Here is an 11,563-nt window from a genome sequence, read left to right on the forward strand (position 1 = left end):
GGTCCTGGCTGGATTTCTTGTTGATCTTCTGGGGATGGGGCCTATTGTAGTGATTCTCAAGTGTCTGCTCTAGGTGGAATTGCACCGCCCTTACCAGGGGCCGGGCTAAGTAATCAGCTCGGGTTCACTTTAGGGAGTGAACCAATTCCCTGAACGCCTTCCGTAGAGTTCTGGAGGATGGGAATGAAAATGGCAGCCTCCCAGTCTCCGGCCCAGAGGAGCTGATAGCTTGGGGGCCCACTCCTCAGTGCGCCTTCAGAGAATAGTGCCCAATAACTCCTGTCTCCCTGGCCTCTGGCCATGCTCCGAGCTCAACCAGGCTGCAACTGGTTCAAGGTAACCCCGAGCTGAAAGCTCACTCCTTGGCTCTGTCTCTGTATCTGGCTTCCCCATTCTAATACCTGCAACCTCTGCAACACTCAGACACCCCTGATCCTTCTGTAACCCTGCGGGACCTGGGGCCATGCTGACCCCACGTGGGCTTCACCCCGGTTTAGCTTCTGGAGCGATATCCCTCAGTGGAACAGACTTTTAAAAGTCCCAATTTTGTGCTCCGTTGCTCTGCTACTTGCCAGGAGCCAGCCCCTCCCCCCACAGTCTTTCTTCCCATCTCTTTGGATTCATTTCTCCACCAGTCCTACCTTTCATAAAGTGGTTGATTTTCTGTTTCTAGAATTGCTGTTCTTCCCTTTGATCTCTCGTTGGATTTGTAGGTGTTTGCAATGTTTAGATTAGCTATCTAACTAATCTCCTGTTACTTGATGTAGCCTCAGCCTGCTACTTCTCCACCATCTTGACTCCAACCTCCTGAATTTAGTAATATTTTAAGCAAGCAAGTTGAACAAAGAAATCCAGTGTCAATAAAGTATGCTCATTTCTGAAAAATCACTAAAGCCTTTTTTCACATAATTAGAAGATACATAAAGAAATACTTTGTCAGTAAACTTGGGATAATAAGACAGTGTGTAGACTGACAAAGTAAAATTTTTAAATTTACAAAGCTCAGGAAAATGACATCTTTTCCTAAGAATGTTGCAACTATTTGCAAAATGAAATCTCTATTCTCAGACAGTTTTTCAAATAACCCACCAACCCCATATGGAAAGCATTATGCATTTTGGAAGTGTTTTATATAATTTATATATATATATATATATATATATATATATATATATATACATATATATATACACATATATAAAATTATTATTTCATCACTACAAAACCCACCATAATGATTTAATTAAAATGGTTTTCTTTTGCTTGTTTGTCTTGTGTTCTTTTTTTAATTTTTTTTTATATTTCTTTTCAGTGTTCCATGACTTGTGTTATTCTAACTGATTTACCTGAAACCCCTGGTTCTAGACTTTTTCTCATAATTGTTCTGAATTTTCTTATAAAATGCACTGAAGTAAGTGTACAGTTCCTCCCATTAGTAGAAAATGTATAAAGTTTTATATAAGAGTCTTTTAGGATTTAAGTTTTTATTTTTTCTACCTTACAAAACTGACTGTTGTGCTTAAATCAGCAAAGCCCCATTTATTTCAGATCATTATGTGTTTATTCTCTGAAAGTGTACACTAGAAATATAACACAGAAAGAGTTAGATTTAGTCCAATTATTGTCAAATGGAGCTGAGTGCAGACACTAAAGTATTAGAGTTAGGTGGTAGGTCTATGAAAATTTCAGGACCTCAATACATAATTATACACCTAAAACTCTTAAAAATGCTAAGAATTTATATTCTTAACCCTGTGCATTTGAAAGAGGAAAAAAATTTAGTCAAATGCTGTGCTGTTGTTTTAATCTGAATGTCACTCAGAAAACACAGCCTCATTTTATATTACCATCTCCTTATTAGTATGAAAATATACTTATTATTTATTTTTTTTAATCATTACACCATCTTTTGTTCCTTTTTTTTTTTTTGAAGATTTTATTCTTTCATGAGAGAGAGTATGAGAACAAGATGAGGGAGAGGAAGAGTTAGGCTCTCCACTGAGCAGGGAATCTGACATGGGGCTCGATCTCAGGACACCAGGATCATGACCCATGTAGAAGGCAGATGCTTAACCAACTGAGCCACCCAAATGCCCCATATGGAAATGCATTTAAAAGAGAAGGGAGAGAATGAATTAGGAAAAAGAAAGTATTTTTACTTGGACTCATTTTGATAATCTATTCTCCTTAACATATCACTTTAAATGTATTTATTTAATTTCATTTATGGATATAGATAGTAATTGTTTATACAATGGAGTAATGGCTCTTCATTAAAGAATGAAAGAGAAAAAAATAGAGTAACGGATATTTCTGAGAATGTACTGTGTGTCTGTTTCTTTGTTCAGTGTTTTGCATCTATTATTTCATTTATCAATCTGTGGTCATTGTTTGTGGGAAAAAAATCCCCTGAAAAAGTTTGAGATAATTTTTATGTTCCCATCTTTAAAAAGAACCTAAAATACTAGTGGAATATAGGGTAAGTGGAATCTACATTGAAAGTGTAGTATCAAATAGCTAACCCTATTATTAAGACAGCTATATTTTAAGATAATCTTCTTGGGGCACCTGGGTGGCTCAGTCAGTTGATCATCCAACTCTTGATTTCAGCTCATGTCATGATCTCAGAGTCCTGGGATTGAGCCCCACGTTTGGTTTTATGTTCAGTGTGTAGTCTTCTTGAGATTGTCTTTCTTCCTCTGCCTCTCCCCTCTCTTGTGTGCGCTCTCTCTCTCGTTCACTCTCTTAAATAAATAAATGAATAAAATCCCTTTTAAAATGGGAAGCATCCCCCTGATTAATGTTTTACATGGGTCAAACCCGAATAGTAAATCTTATGCATGCCCAAGATTTTGAAGAAATAAGCATACTTAGTTCAGATGGGATACATTCTTGAATATTAACTATTTATGTATAAGTAACTGTCCTCTCTGGAAAGAAATATTTGTGATCAGCCAGTATTTGTTTATTTTTTTAGAGAGTGAGGAGGAGGGGCAGTGGGAGAGGGGAAGAGCGAGAAAATGTTAAGCAGGCTACATACCCAGTGTAAGCTCAGTGCATAGCTGGATTTCACAACCCTGAGATCATGACCTGAGCTGAAATCAAGAGTCAGACGCTTAACTGACTGAGCTACCCAGACACTCCTCTGATCAACCAGTACAGTACTTTAAAGCCTTGTGACAGAATTGCAGAATATAATCCTGTTTTTTTAATGAAATAAAAAATTGAATTTAACCAAAGAAAATGGTGTTAAATAGAACTATACCATGATTACTTTAGTTCAACTGTTGTTGAGCTGGCTTTAGTTAAAGGAGAAAGTTAAAGAAGAAAGGGAAAAATAATGATATATTATTTTCCTTTAGTTCTAAAAAGAGTATTTACAGAAGGACCATTTTAATATAATCACTTTATGCTAAGTTCAATGAGTGAAAAAAAATTACAAAATATCATTAAAATGCCCATACTACTAAAGTGACATACAGATTTAATGCAATCCTTGTCAAAACTCCAATGGCACCATTCACAGAAAGAAAAAAAAATCTATATTTGTAAGTATTCACAAAACTCCCTGAATAGTTAAGGCATGCTTGTGAAAGATGAATAAAGCTAGAAGCATCACATCTCTTGATTTCAAACTATATTATAATTTATACTGGTCAAAACAGTATGCTATTAGTATAAAAACAGATACATAGATCAATGTAACAGAATAGAGAGCCCATCAATAAGCCCATGAATTTAAAGTGAAATAATATTTGACAAAGGAGTCAAGAATATGCAGTGGAGGAGGGCGAGAAGAGGGAAGACAAATAGGAGGACCTTAGGATCACCTTGTCCAATGAACATATCTAGATAATTATCAAATCATTCTAAACAGCCCAATATCAACCTGAAGACTTACAGAAAAAAACTCCACAACTAAAGGGAGAATAAGCCACATTGAAGAAGATAGAAAGTGCAGATATATAGCTTAATGAAGAAAAGGTGCTGTGGAGGGGAGATTGTGGAGAAAAAGGAGAGAGAAAGAAAGAGGGAGAGAAAGAGGGAGAGAGAGAGGAGCATAGAGGGGAAATGCACAAGGAAGTTATTTCCCCAAAGCCTTTGGCTGGGGGAAGGAGAGGGACTGATCTTCAATGGTTCTTGCATTCAGCAGGGCTCAAAGACTGGAGTTTTAAAGGTCAGCAGGCCTTTTTCAACATTCCTCAGGCTATTTGGGGGCTTTTCTGGTTCCATACAAATTTTAAGATTATTTGTTCCATTTATGTGAAAAAAGTTGATGGTATTTTTTAAAATTTAATTTAATTTAATTTAATTTTTTCAGGGTTCCAAGATTTATTGTTTATGCACCACACCCAGTGCTCCATGCAGTATGTGCCCTCCTTAATACCTACCACCAGTCTCAACCAACCCCCATCCCCCTCCCCTCCAAAACCCTCAGTTTGTTTCTCAGAGCCTACAGACTCTCATGGTTTGTCTCCCCTTCCGATTTCTCCCCACACACTTCTCTCCATCTCCCAATGTCTTCCATGTTATTCTTTATGCTCCACAACTAAGTGGAGCATGATTATTGACTCTCTCTGCTTGACTTATTTCACACAGCATAATCTCCTCCAGTTACATCCATGCTGATACAAAATTTGGGTATTCATTCTTTCTGGTGGAGGCATAATATTCCATTGTATATATGGACCATATCTTCTTTATCCATTCATCTGTTGAAGAGCATCTTGGCTTTTTCCATAATTTGGCATCTTGGCCATTGCTACTATGAGCACTGGGGTACAGATAGCCATTCTTTTCACTACATTTGTATCTTTGGGGTAAATACCCAGTAGTGCAATTGCAGGGTCATAGGGTAGCTCTATATTTAATTTCTCGAGGAATCTCCACACTGTTTTCCAAAGTGACTGCACCAACTTGCATTCCCACCAACAGTGTAAGAGGGTTTCCCATTCTGCACATCCTCTCCAACACACATTGTTTCCTGCCTTGTTAATTTTGGACATTCTAACTGGTGTAAGGTGATATCTCAATGTGGTTTTGATTTGAATCTCCCTGATGGCTAGTGATGATGAACATTTTTTTCATGTGTCTGTTAGCCATTTGTATGTCTTCTTTGGAAAAGTGTCTGTTCATGGCTTCTGCCCATTTTTTGACATGATTATCTGTTTTGTGTGTGTTGAGTTTGAGAAGTTCTTTATAGATCTTGGATATCAGCCCTTTGTCTGTAGTGTCATTTGCGAATATCTTCTCCCATTCCGTGAGTTGCCTCTTTGTTTTGTTGACTGCTTCCTTTGTTGTGCAGACTCTTTTTATCTTGGTGAAGTCTCAAAAGTTCATTTTTTTCTCCAATAAATTTATTAATTTTTTAAAAAAAATTTTATTTTTTATAAACATATATTTTTATCCCCAGGGTTACAGGTCTGTGAATCACCAGGTTTACACACTTCACAGCACTCACCAAAGCACATACCCTCCCCAATGTCCATAATCCCACCCCCTTCTCCCACCCCCCCCCTCAAAAGTTCATTTTTGCTTTTTTTTGTTTCCTTTGCCTTTGGAGACTTGTCTTGAAAGAAGTTGCTGTGGCCGATGTCAAAGAGGTTACTGCCTATGTTCTCCTCCAGGATTTTGATAGATTCCTACCTCACATTGAAGTCTTTAACCCATTTCAAGTTTATCTTTGTGTATGGTATAACAGAATGGTCATGTTCCATTCTTCTATACATAGCTGTCCAATTTTCCCAGCACCATTTATTGAAAAGATTGTCTTTTTCCCACTGAATATTTTCTCCTGCTTTGTCAAAGATTATTTGACCATAGAGCTGTGGGTCCATATCTGGGCTCTCTACTCTGTTCCATTCGTCTATGTGTCTGTTTTTGTGCCTGTCCCAGGCTGTCTTGGTGATCAGTTTTGTAGTAAATCTGGAAATCAGGCAACATGATGCCCTTAGTTTTGTTTTTCTTTTTTAACATTTCCTTAACAATTTGGGTTCTCTTTTGGTTTCATACAAATTTTAGGATTGTTTGTTCCAGCACTTTGAAAAATGCTGGTGGAATTTTGATCAGGATGGCATTGAAAGTATGGATTGCTCTGGACAGTATAGACGTTTTAACAGTGTTTATTCTTCTGATCCATGAGCATGGAATGGTTTCCCATTTTTTTGTGTCTTCTTCAATTCCTCTCAAGAGTGTTCTGTAGTTCCTTCGGTAGCGATCCTTTACCTCTTTGGTTAGATTTATTACAAAGTATCTTATGGTTCTTGATGCTATAGTAAATGGAATCAATTCTCTAATTTCCCTTTCTATATTTCTTTGTTAGTGTATAAGAAAGCAACTGATTTCTGTACATTAATTTTGCTTCCTTCCACTTTACTGAATTGCTGTATGAGTTCCGGTAATTTGGGGGCAATGGTATTTTTATAGAGATTGCATTAAATGTGTAGATTGCTCTAGGTAGTGTAGACATTTTCACAATATTCATTCTTTCAATCCATGCGCATGGAATTTTTTTGTTTCTGTCTTCATCGATTCCTTTCATGAGTATTCTGTAGTTTTCTGAGTACAGATTCTTTGCCTCTTTGATTAGATTTATTCCTAGGATCTTATGGTTTGGGGTATAAGTATAAATGGCATAGACTCCTTAATTTTTCTTTCTTCTGTCTTGTTGTTTGCCTATAGAAATGCAACTGATTTCTGTGCATTGATTTTATACCCTGCCACTTTGCCGAATTCCTGTGTGAATTCTAGCAGTTTTGGGATAGAGTCTTTGGGTTTTCCACATAAAGTATCATATCATCTGCAAAGAGTGAAAGTTTGACTTCTTGCCAATTATGATGCCTTTTATTTCTTTTTGTTGTCTGATTGCTGAGGCTGCAACTTCAAGTACTATGTTAAATAACAGTGGTGATAGTGGCAGCCCTGCTGTGTTCCTGACCTCAGGGGAAAATCTCTCAGTTTTGCCCCATTGAGAATGATATTCACTGTGGGTTCTTCATAGATGACATTTACAGTATTGAGGTATTTACTCTCTACCATATACTGTGAAAAGTTTTAATCAAGAAAGGATGCTGTACTTTGTCAAATACTTTATCTGCACCTTTTGAGAGTACCATATGGTTCTTGTTCTTTCTTTTATCTATGTATTGTATAATATTGATGGATTTGTGGACGTTGAACCACCCTGAAAGCCCAGGATTAAATCCCACTTGGTCATGGCAAATCATTCTTTTAATGTTCTGTTGGATCTTGCTGGCTAGTATTTTGGTGAGAATTTTTGCATCCATGTTCATCAGGGATATTGGTCTGTAATTCTCCTTTTTGATGGGGTCTTTGTCTGGTTTGGGGATCAAGGTAATGCTGGTCTCATAAAATGAGTTTGGAAGTTTCCTTTCTATTTTTTTTTTGGGGGGGGGGCAGTTCCGGAAGAATAGGTATTCATTCAATGTTTGGTAGAATACCCCTGGGAAGAAATTTGGTCCTGGGATCTTGTTTGTTGGGAGATTTTTGATTATTACTTAATTTCCTTGCTGGTTATGGGTCTATTCATGTTTTCTATTTCTTCCTGGTTCAGTTTTGGTGGATTATACATCTCTAGGAATGCACTAGTTTTTTCCAGATTGTCTTAATTTGTTGGCATATCATTGCTTATAATATGTTCTTCTAATTGTGTTTCTTGGGAGTTGGTTGCAATCTCTCCTTTCATTCATGATTTAATTTATTTGTGTCCTTTCTCTTTACTTTTTGATAGGTCTGTCCAGGGGTTTATCATTCTTATTAATTCTTTCAAAAAACCAGCTCCTACATTTGTTACTGTAATCATCAAGGCAGTATGGTACTGACATAAAAATAGACACATAGATGAATGAAACAGAATAGAGAGCCCAGAAAAATACCTTCAACTCTTATGGCCAACTAATCATCGACAAAGCAGGAAAGAATGTCCAATGGAAAAAATACAGTCTCTTCAACAACTGTTGTTGGGAAAATTGGACAACAACATGCAAGAATGAAATTGGATGATTTCCTTACACCATACACAAAAATAGATTCAAAATGGATGAAAAACCTAAATCTGAGACAGGAATCCATCAAAATCCTTGGAGAGAACACAGGCAGTAACATCTTTAACCTCATCTGCAGCAACTTCTCCCTAGATACATCACCAAAGACAAAGGAAGCAATGGCAAAAATGGACTATTAGGACTTCATCAAGATAAAAATATTTTGCACAGCAAAGGAAACAGTCATCAAAACCAAAAGACAGCTGACAGAGTGGGAGAAGATATTTACAAATGACATAATAGAAAAAGGGCTAGTATCCAAAATCTATCCAAAATCAATATGAAACTCAACACCCAAAGAACAAATAATCCAATCAAGAAATGGGCAGAAGATATGAACAGACATTTCTCCAAAGAAGACATCCAAATGGCCAACAGACACAGGAAAAGTGCTCAACATCACTCAGCATCAGGGAAATACAAATAAAAATCACAATGAGATACCATCCAACACCAGTCAGAATGGCTAAAATCAACACGTCAGGAAAGGACAGATGTTGGTGAGGGTGCAAAGAAAGGGTAACCCTCCTACACTGCTGGTGGGAGTACAAGCTGGTGCAGCCATTCTGGTAAACAGTATGGAGGTTCCTCAGAAAGTTGAAAATAGAGCTCCCCTATGACCCAGCAATTGAACTACTTGGTATTTACCCCAACGATATAAATGTAGTGGTCTGAAGGGGCGTGTGCATCCCAATGTCTATAGCGGCAATGTCCAAAATAGCCAAACTACAGAAAAAGCCTAGGTGTTCAACACCAGATGAGCAGGTAAAGTAGTGGTATATATACACAATATAATATTACGCAGCCATCAAAAAATTGAAATCTTGACATTTGCAGTGATGCAGATGGAACTAAAGGGTGTTATACTAAGCAAAATAAGTCAATCAGAGAAAGACAACCATCATATGATCTCACTGATATGTAGAATTTGAGAAACAAGGCAGAGGATCATAGGGCAAGAGAGGAAAATATGGAGACCAACCAGAGAGGGAGACAAACCATAAGAGACTCTTAATCTCAGGAAACAAACTGAGGGTTGCTGGAATGAAGGGATGGGAAAGCTGAATGATGGACAGTGCAGAGGGTATGTGCCATGGTGAGCACTGTGAATTATGTAAGACTTATGAATCACAGACCTGTATTCCTGAAACAAATAATATATTATATGTTAATAAAATAAGTTAATTCATTAAAAAAATAAAGGTTGGGGAGCTTGGCTCAGATAGAACCCTGAAGGCATTGACCTAGTCCTTAAAAGAAGGCAGGCAAATGACCTGGAGGCATGGAAATGGGAATCTGAAGAACACCTGGGGAACATGGTAGAGGAGGGGGAAAATATTTGCTCTTCACTAATGCTTCCCTGAGAGGCAGCATACAGACACACCTATCCAGGGATAAAGGAGGTGCCTGGTGCTAATTCTCTCCCCTAGCCCTCAGCATAAACACAAAACCATGTGTAACAAGCAGTTCAGCCCAGACATTGGCTTTCCAATCTGCTTATGGTACGTCCCACACCCTTGCGCTCTGGCTGGACTGTCCTCAGTCATGTTTGCTTCAGTATCATAGCAATGGGTCCCTTCAACAGAAAACCAGAAGAAACCCATGCCTACACCATGTCTCCAACCAAAAAGTTCTGAAGGGTTTTAGTTCTAGTACAAGTACTATTAGGACTCATTTAACAAGCACACTGAAGCACACCTATGTAAAACCCATCACGGGGGGGGGGGGGCTGACTGGCTCAGACGGTAGATAATCCAGCTCTTGATCTTGGGATCATGAGTTAGGCTTACATTGGATATAGAGATTGCTTACATTAAAAACAAAACAAACAAACAAATAAACAAAAACCTCACCACATTCTGGCCTAGGACCAAATATTGCCTACAGGAGACAAGGAGAGACTCTGCAGAAAATTAACCTAAAACAGCAGCCAAAACACAACATCAGAGCACATGCAACACACATCAGAGACACTCCCTGAAGTCCCGGGCTTTGGACAATATATGATCTCTTCATAAAATCATTACTCTCAGAAGGAGGGAATATTATGGGCTTTTCCAACACAGAGAAGAAGGTAAAGACTTAGAAAAATGCAAAGATGGAGAAATTCACTCCAAATGAACAAGATAAGGTCATGGCCTGAGTTCTAAATGAAAAAGATAGGAGTTACAAGCCTGATGGAGAATTTAAAGCAACAATCAAGGATACCATCTGGGTTAGAGAAAAGAATGGAAGACTATAGGGAGACTCTTACCACAGGGATAAAAGGGCTACAAAATCAGTCATAGATGATGAGTGCAATAAATGAAACTGGACACAAGCTTGATGCAAGGTATACAAGACTGGAAGAAGCAGAAGAAAAAATAAGTGCTATAGAAGACAAAATAATGGAAAATAATGACAATGAAGAAAAAAAGAAAGAATAATTGTAAAACACAAGAATAGACTTATGAAATTCAATGACTCCATCAGTTGTAATAACATTCATACTATTAAGAGTCTCAGGAGAAGAAGATAGAGAAAAGAGGACAGAAAATGTATTTGAGGAAATAATAGCTGATGACTTCTCCAGTCTGGGGGAGGAAACAGACATCCAGATCCAGAAGGCACAGAGAATTCCTATCAAAATCAACAAAAGAAGGCCATCAGCAAGATATATTATTATTACATTTGCAAAATATAGTGATAAAGAAAAATATTAAAAGCAGCAAGAGAAAATAAGTCCTTAACATATAAGGGAAGGCACATAAGGCTAAGTGCAGATTTCTTAACAGAAATCTGGAACACTGAAAAGAAATAAAAAAAAAAATAGTAAAGACTACCTGGGTGGGGGGGAAATCTGGAAAGCCAGAAGAAAGTTGCATGATATATTTAAAGTGCAGAATGGGAAAAATCTGAAGCCAAGAATATTCTATCTATAAAGAGTATCATTCAGATAGGAGAGATAAAGAGTTTCCCATACAAACAACAACTAAAGGAATTTAAAAACTCTAAACCATACCTGCAAGAAATATTAAAGGGGACTAATAGAGTGGAAAGAAAAGATGAAAAGTGAAAAAAAAAACAAGAAAGGAACAGAGAAAATCTCTAGAAACAAAAATAAAACAAGTAATAAAATTGCACAAAATACATACCTGTCAATAATTAATCTGAATGTCAATGGACTAAATGTTTTAATCAAAAGACATAGGGTACCCAGATAGATTAAACACACACACACACACAAGACCCATGAGTATGCTGCCTACAAGAGACTCATTCTAGACCTAAAGACATCTGTAGATTGAAAGTGAGGTGATGAAAACATTTAACATACTAATGGACATCAAAAGAAAGCCAGAATAACAATACTTATATTAAACAAACTGAACTTTAAAAGAAAGACAATAACAAGAGATGAAGAAAGACATTATATCATTACAAACATGTCTAGCCAACAAGATGTTCTAACAATTGTAAATATTTATGCCCACACTAGGGAGCATCTATATATATAAAGC

The sequence above is a fragment of the Mustela nigripes genome, chromosome X (assembly GCF_022355385.1).
Source record: "Mustela nigripes isolate SB6536 chromosome X, MUSNIG.SB6536, whole genome shotgun sequence".
NCBI classification, from domain to species: Eukaryota; Metazoa; Chordata; class Mammalia; order Carnivora; family Mustelidae; genus Mustela; species Mustela nigripes.